Source organism: Lytechinus pictus, chromosome 11, assembly GCF_037042905.1.
Source record: "Lytechinus pictus isolate F3 Inbred chromosome 11, Lp3.0, whole genome shotgun sequence".
Taxonomy (NCBI): Eukaryota; Metazoa; Echinodermata; class Echinoidea; order Temnopleuroida; family Toxopneustidae; genus Lytechinus; species Lytechinus pictus.
Window position 1 is genome coordinate 27,658,156 of NC_087255.1, and position 7,973 is coordinate 27,666,128.

The 7,973-nt window shown below is 37.7% G+C and overlaps 1 long non-coding RNA gene across 1 annotated transcript; it reads left to right on the forward strand.

Annotated features, from left to right (window-relative positions):
• The first annotated feature begins 650 nt into the window (after positions 1–650).
• Positions 651–6,554, forward strand: LOC135155897 (uncharacterized). Its single transcript, XR_010295016.1, has 3 exons — positions 651–800; positions 3,715–3,834; positions 4,193–6,554. It is a non-coding gene; the product is annotated as an uncharacterized LOC135155897 (long non-coding RNA).
• The last annotated feature ends 1,419 nt before the right edge of the window (positions 6,555–7,973 follow it).

Below are 7,973 nucleotides of genomic sequence, written 5' to 3' on the forward strand. Positions count from 1 at the left end.
TGTATCTATATATTTTCAAACTATTTTCCATCCTTAAAGTGTCACAACCGATATCATATTATTTTTTACCTCGTTGGCAAAGTTATTATCTTTTCTTATGTTTCGCTTCAAAATGGTATCTTTATATTTGCTTGTCTTGCTCCTCCACCCCTTATCAAAATACCCTGCCGGCACTTGATCTAAGATTATTTTCTTTTACTACTTGAACCTTATAAAGGGATCTTTCCTTCGATCGCAAGAAAGGATAAAATGTGTGTTTTTGAAAAGAAATAAAATTAAAAATACATAGGATTGGAGCTGTGATTTTCCTCATTGCTTTCTTTGTCATCCTACTTGCATACTAGTAGGCCTATATAACATATTTTCAGTAAAATTGTGAGACATGTTTTTAAATCCTATCCTTAATTATATTAAAAAAAAGAATAAAGAGAAAGAAAAAAATTAAAAGACATAGAAAAGAAAAAGAAAGGAAGAAGAAATAAATATTTGAATTTTACTTTATTCAATTCCTTTACGTTAATAATATGATATATAAATGATGGCGAAAATAGTCAAATTGTCTGGTTGCCAAGTAAAAAGTAAGACCCCCCCCCCCCCTCCGAGCTCCCCGTACAAACGCACGGACTGTACTATACCGTATACGTGTTTCCGGTTCCGCCATTTGAAAAAAAACGTTCGTAACTGCTCAGCTGAACCCGAAGCTTGATGAAGAAGGCCGTCAATATTTCAACAAAAACTAACAGAATATGGATCAGATTCGGACAACGACTTCTTAAGACATTCACACAACAGGCTAAACAGTAAGTTAGATCCATTTTTCGTAGTTTGGCGCGGCATGCACTTAAATTTCTTCGACTTTTTAATCATTACCGTACGGCCACTGCACTGCCGTTGTTCCCGATCGCTTATCGGGTGGGGGCTGATCTGCGGTGTGCGCGGCCGGGGACGGCCAACGGCTGGCTAAGTTAGTAGTATATTGATGGCGGCGGTGAGGATGTTTGTATTGTCATGATTGTAGCAAGGTCAGGGGTGGGCGCTAATGCAGTTTCGCACCGGCCGATTAATACCAGCATACCTCATCACCAATATTTGTTCCCAAATGTCATGACAAGTCTCTCAGTCACATTTGAAGTCAATATATCCACCACTTTTCAAAATATCGTGATCGGGAATGGCTGTAGCGTAGGCCTAGCCAGGCGGCTTCTAGAGAGTGAAAATCATTTACTAACGTAACTTCGTAAGGTCACTCTCATATGAAGCCAGGGATCCTTTCTCATATACCCACACAGAGGAAGCCAAAACTTGAAACTTTCACCCCCGGCCCCGAGATTTCTACTTTCCTTCTAAAAGATCTAGCCTAACGAGTAACGTTAGACCTAAATCATGTACATGGGATAAAACTTAATTTCCAACATTTCTACGCTCTCGTCGTTATTTTTGAAGAAGAAATTCATTCCAAAAAATGCGAAAAATATCATGATTAGACGGAAGAGACTTGCCCGATGTTTACGCCGCCATCTTGTTTTCTATTGTTCTTCGCCAACGTTACAGACGCGAACTTCGAGACCATGAACTCGATCTGATATTCTGAGTGACAGAGGTGGGATTTTATGGGGGTGGGAATATAAAATTCATGCAACATCTTGATTTTTAAAAAGAATTAAAACTAATATTCTTACTTTACACAAAGTTTCATTTAGTTCCATGCTTTTATCAGTCTCAAAATTGGTGATTTAGAGCCAACATGAAGTTCCTCACACATATTTATAATTCGCTGCCGATTTCAAAACATTGCATGCGGATGCAATATTCGCGAGATACCGGGCCTGGTCTGACCCGACCGACCTCACACACATGCGATGTATTGAATATTGATACGTGTGAGAAACTTCATGTTGGCTCTAAATCATCAATTTTGAGACGGATAGAGGCATGGAGAAGAACTGAAACTTGTGTGCAGGAAGAATATTAGTTTTAATTTTTTTAAAGAGCGTGATGTTGCATGAATTTGATATCCCCCCCCCCCCATAAGATCCCACTTTTTGTCACTCGGAATATCAGATCGACAGATCCAGTTCACGGTCTCAAAGTTTGGGTAGGTGGAGCGTAGTGTAGCAATAGTGAAGTGGAGTGGAGCCTGCACAAACTTCACTCGAGGTAGGCAATCCCACAAATTTAAAAGAGGTTTCTATAAAATCAAGTCCGGCCTTCTATGAACATGACAAACTTACGAAAAGATGTGAAGTCAATTCACCCTAAATATCATCAATATCCCTCAAATAGCTTCATTTAAGCACTAATTTCTCTTCCGGTTGATAAAATATGGATCCGTCTTTAATTTCCAAAATTGTTCGTCTAACTAGCTAAAGGACGCATGTTTTATCTACATATTAAAGACACTACATAGAAAAGACTAGGCACAAAGACTATTATACATGTAAATCGATGCAAAGCATTACGCGATGTCGGCAAAGTGCCCAATCTTCTTATTGTAAAGACTTTAGCGACAATAACAGACTGTGAGTAAGGTTAAAATGCTCCTCTACTTTTAATGTTTTCATTAGTGCTGTTGTCGGGAACAAAAATCCATGTCGACATGTCGCTTAAAAATTAATCCCGACATCGACAATGTCGACATGAAAAAGGGACCGTAATTTAGCCTGGGCTCCCTAACATAAAAAAAAAGCATTCGATCGTGGAACAACACTCTCAATCAAATATATTCACCTTGACACGAGTGATATCCCCACACTAGATCTATATAATACAGGCTCAGTTCGGGAATTGAGCTTCCAAAATCACCGATTTAATCCACATTTTTTTTCTGGAGAATCAAGTTTTTGTACCAGGATCCGGTTTCGAAAGCATTGCTCAATAACACTCGTAGCCAATTTGAGAATCACCAATTACAACAGTGATCATTGCTGCAAACGCAAGCTCCTCAATTTGACAATGAAAAGTAATGAAAATCGACCGATAATTTCAGTATCACTTCCGCGGCGATCTCCAAACGAATGAAGGGAAGTTTTCTGTGACTTCGTGATATGAAGTAAGCGCTCAATTGCGGCAGTCACAACTTTGACAAAAACACGTGTTCGCTGCTGCTCACGTTTATGTGAAAAGTAATGCATTGAGGAGCAACGTATTATCAAGCACGGTGAATAGCGCGCGATGGGTACATATTTCCGTGGATGGGTACGGTGAATGCTACTCTCGCTATAACGGGATATCGAGGGCGGCTCGATCGGGCAGGCCGGCCCTGCACTGACGTATTTCTACTGCCGCACAGCTCGCAGATATTCTTTTTTCATTTAATGCGCTGCTAAGCTGAATGAACCTTTTAATCGCGCCAATTACTGTGGATAAATGCTTCTAACTTTTCAGCTAATCTTTACACTCGTGATTGTAGGCTAGACCCCTTTTTATTTTATGTTTACATGTCGATGTGGGTGCGTGCATGTCGACATGTCGGAATTTTGAAAATCCTTCGTATGTCGACATCAATGTCGATATGAGGCCTATCGACAACAGCACTAGTTTTCATTGATTTTATGTTGAATATTATTAAAGAATATGACTCTTTGCACCTGAATTGTAACACTGAAATATGGAAATGAAGAAGTTTTATCATGTATTTTTATTACATCATGTATTTGTATTAACCTGCAAATAAAATTTTACTATGTCACTCAAATTCATTTCATTTCATTAAAGATTCAAAGAGGGATCTCTGGATGATCGAGCAGCAAGTCCAGCATTATGTGGGAAAGATACTACATGTGTACACAGAAAAGGCCATGTTCTTGTACAAGACACGGTTGGAGTTCATAAAAGGTGATTATATAGGCATTCACTTCAGTAGATATTATAATTACAAAATTAAGCAGATTGTATTCATGCAGTGGCATACAGTGTAATCCTTGTTAGAAGATGTAGATTTATTCTTCATTGTTTTATTAAAGAGTTTCAATATGTGCTTATGACAATTTGTTTGCATTATAAATTGTTTGTCACTCTTTGGCTTAGTTTGCTTTTATAAGCAAGAATATGCTAAGAGAGATAGCCGCAAGGACCTCATTATCCGATAGATATGTACTTGTGAAAAGAGATCTAGATGGGGGCAAAACACCTTATTTCTTGTATTTTTATGTTGTTCATGTTATCGTAATGGTATGTGTTTTTTTTTCTACAGATTAAGCTGCCTCGTGCTATACAGACTTGGATAAAAACAAGCTGTCCAATGAATGGTGACTACTCAAGAGGAGCCAGAAAGTCAACTAAAGCCAGGGTATTTTGGGAGTTGATATGGCCGGGGAAGGGGGGAGGGGGGGTTTCCAGGGCCCCCCCCCCCCTTCCTTGAGATCTTGACCGCACAATCGCGTCTAACATTGGCACATGGGTTGTCTAGGGCATAATTTACAAAATTAAATTGTAAATTATTTCACGCAAATTGTTAGTAAGTGATAATACTAATTTATGCGTAATTAGAATACAAAATCATACTTTTTCCTCTATTGCATTGACTTTGTACACAAAATCACGTTTTTGAGCAATTTTTGGTATGACATGTACTTACATAATGTCACGTTATTACAGAACCACGTACCGGGTGACACAAGATTGGTCTCAAAAGATGCACAAGACTAGAAAGAGGCATGTTTTAAAAAAATTGTGCGACAGCATGGTCGCCAAATTTTTGGAAGGGGGGGGGGTCAAATTGGTCCAATTTAACTAAGGGTTAATAACTGGGAGGCTGTTAGCTGCCTTTTTACTTTCAAGTCTTGCACATCTTTTGAGACCAAATTTGTGATGCCTGGGTACGCTGTTCCGAAATTTCGCAACATTTTTATGTATTAATCCAACACAAATACTGTTTCTTGCTAAAATTCACAATTAGTATACCAGTAATATACATTTATCAAGTCAAATTATTTAATTACATTTATAATCATAAAAGCTTTGATAAAGTATAAAAAAAAACAAAGAGTTGTATGTAGGCCTGGGACTTTCGGGTTTTTTCTCTTCGGGTACCCGTGGTAATTTTCGGGTGGGTACCTGAAAATCATGTCACTTGAAATATGACTGGTGGAAAAACCCCATAGGTGACGTCATCAAGCCAATGCGATGCAAGCCAATTTATGAATGAAAATATAGTAAGCATGCGCATTGCAAGCCTCCTGTGCCCCACGCAGTATTCCATCGAAACAAGTTTCAATACTCTGTCACCTCGTACCAAAATCGACCTAGAATTCCACTTTCCTATATATCATATGAATTATAAAAGGTTTTCTCACCGATACTGCACAGGTAAGCAAATTTTTATTCTTGCTTTTCCGTCAAAATCTTACGAAGTAGCATCGATATTACATCGTGTTCGTGAGTTTGTATCGCTACGTGAACAAAGTCAATTGATTTCCGGGTTTCGGAGCGTCAAATGCGCCAGCCAATCACGATCGTGTTCCCATTTTCGGTTTATGATGAACTAAAAATGGTAACAAGAACGTGATTGGCTGGTGCTTCGTAGGTCGATTTTGGTATGAGGTGACAGAGTATTGCAGACTTGTTTTGACGTAATACTGCGTGGGGCTGAGGCTTGCAATGCGCATGCTTACTATATTTTCATTCATAAATTGGTTTGCGTCGCAGTGGCTGGATGACGTCACTGCGCTGCAAAAGAAACATGGCGATGATTGAACGATCTCGGTCACATCATCATCACTTGAAAACTTGTATATTTATGGATATTTAGAGGGTAATTGGTGAAATTCAAAATGAGGCTTGTGTACTTTTGTAATGAGTTACAATCATGTCTTACACTACGCAATACAAATCAAATACATGTACATTATACTGGTGAGCAATTTTCGGGTATCGGGTATTGATTTTTCTACTCGGGTACCCGGGTTTTAGTCCCAGCCCTAGTTGTATGAAAATTTTCAAAAATAATGAAAGGTAAAAGAAAACAAGATTACAATGTCCATTGCAAGGGGGCTAGTCTAGCTATTCAGGATAATTGGGATTTTATTCAGTTTTTAATTGACATAACATTATGACAAGATCCCTCCATTTAGTGTATAAACAGCACATGGCCGTGATTGAAATTCATATAACATTAAAGTATGCAAACCAGGCAGCTACATGTACATGTAGGACTCACTGCTTGTCAATTCTATTGTCTGCCAGGGTCAAGTGACATACAGTGCACATGTATAACATGTGTGAAAGTACATAAGAAAATCAGCTTTTTATTTTTGTACTGTAACATTGGGTGAACTGGTGATCACTTTGGATATGATGCTCTTCATATTGGTTTATTTTATGTATATGAATTTTTGGATAATCATTAAGAATTAAAGCCATTTACTTAATATATGGAAGCATAAGCCCATCAAAGAACAGAATTATGTCATGTACAGCTAATTCATTTTGCGTGATATTACAATTGTAATTGTTTACTTGAGCAAGTAATTTGAATTGCTGCATGACCTAAACAATGACATGTTCCAATTCGAATAGTAACATGACCTAAAGAAGAGTTACTCCACCTCGATTGAGAGTGTTGCTACTTCAAATAATTGAGGTCAATCAAATTGGTCATAATTATTCAAGTCAATTTTGAGCTATATGTCATAATTAATTAGGTCATATACTAATTGAAATTACTAAATGACTCGAGTAGGTATGAATTCACATTGCCACATGACCTTAATTATTTTATGTAGCAACATCAAGTATTGAACGTCATTTAGTTATCAATTATGACATGTAGCAAATCAAATTACATGCCGCAATTTCGTGTTTATGATGGGCTCATGCTTACATTCATATATAACCCTTCAATACGTAGTTGGAGCAATTCTTAGACAAGAAGACTGTGTAAAATGATATGCCTATTCAATGTCAAAAAGGTTAATGTCTCAATAGATTTGATCTACGTTTTGGCAAAGTAATCTTATGTTCATATTTTTTCTAACCTATGGTGAACGTTCTAAATCATGTGAAATTCATTCAAAAATATCTTTCAGTATTTATGGACTTAAGTGAATTCTGAGCAAAATGAAGTGATTATGATTACGTTCATGTACTTTAAGTTTATACTGGTGATCAACACATCATAATTTCATCCCTTACTGTATGTGCACCATGCATTATCTGTACATGCAGAAGTGGTTATCCATTGTTTCATAACATGGTTGAGTAAAGGATGTTCTGCTTTTAGTATTAAGCCAATCGGGTGTTGACAAGAAGGGGAAAATGCAATTGCTCAGCTATTACAGTTTTTTTTGCAACCATAATACTGGTTAAGCCTTGGTTACATTCGCCGGCTCGTGGCCTTACGTCGAGTCAAAATTAACAGTCTTAATCATCCTTGTACCAGCTACTACCAGCTACACGTGGGTGGTTTGTACAGGAATACCTAAAACTGCTGATTTTGTCTCGCCGTAAGGCAACCGGTCAAGGAATGTGACCAAGGTATTAATAATAATCGCTTATTGTTGTGTTAGAGGGAAGGATTCTGGGTCGAATCTAGCTTTCTTTATGTGATCTCAAAATGGCAGCAATGTATGAATAGTGAAAGTAGTTCATGTGGCATCTCAATGTTCATGGATATAAATCTTTGTACATGTCTTATCCTAAAGATGAAATGTTACTGCATTATTCTAGCAGTCATTTATGATATCAAAGATGTTCTATACTGTGCATAGTACAGCTCATACATAATAAAGGTATGTGAATATGCTTTTAACGTCTTTGCAAATTTGTGGGTTTTTTCATGCCTCTTTTCATTAGTCAAGATGTCAAAGTTGTTGTGCTGGATCACAGGAAATTCTTACAAACTACTACGCCTAACAAACCAGTGCAGGACGGTGTCGTGAGAAAATCGCACAGACTACTACAGGACAATACCATAGGATTGTCACAGGAAATCAACAAGAATACCCCTGCAGGATTACCACAGTAAAGTATCACAA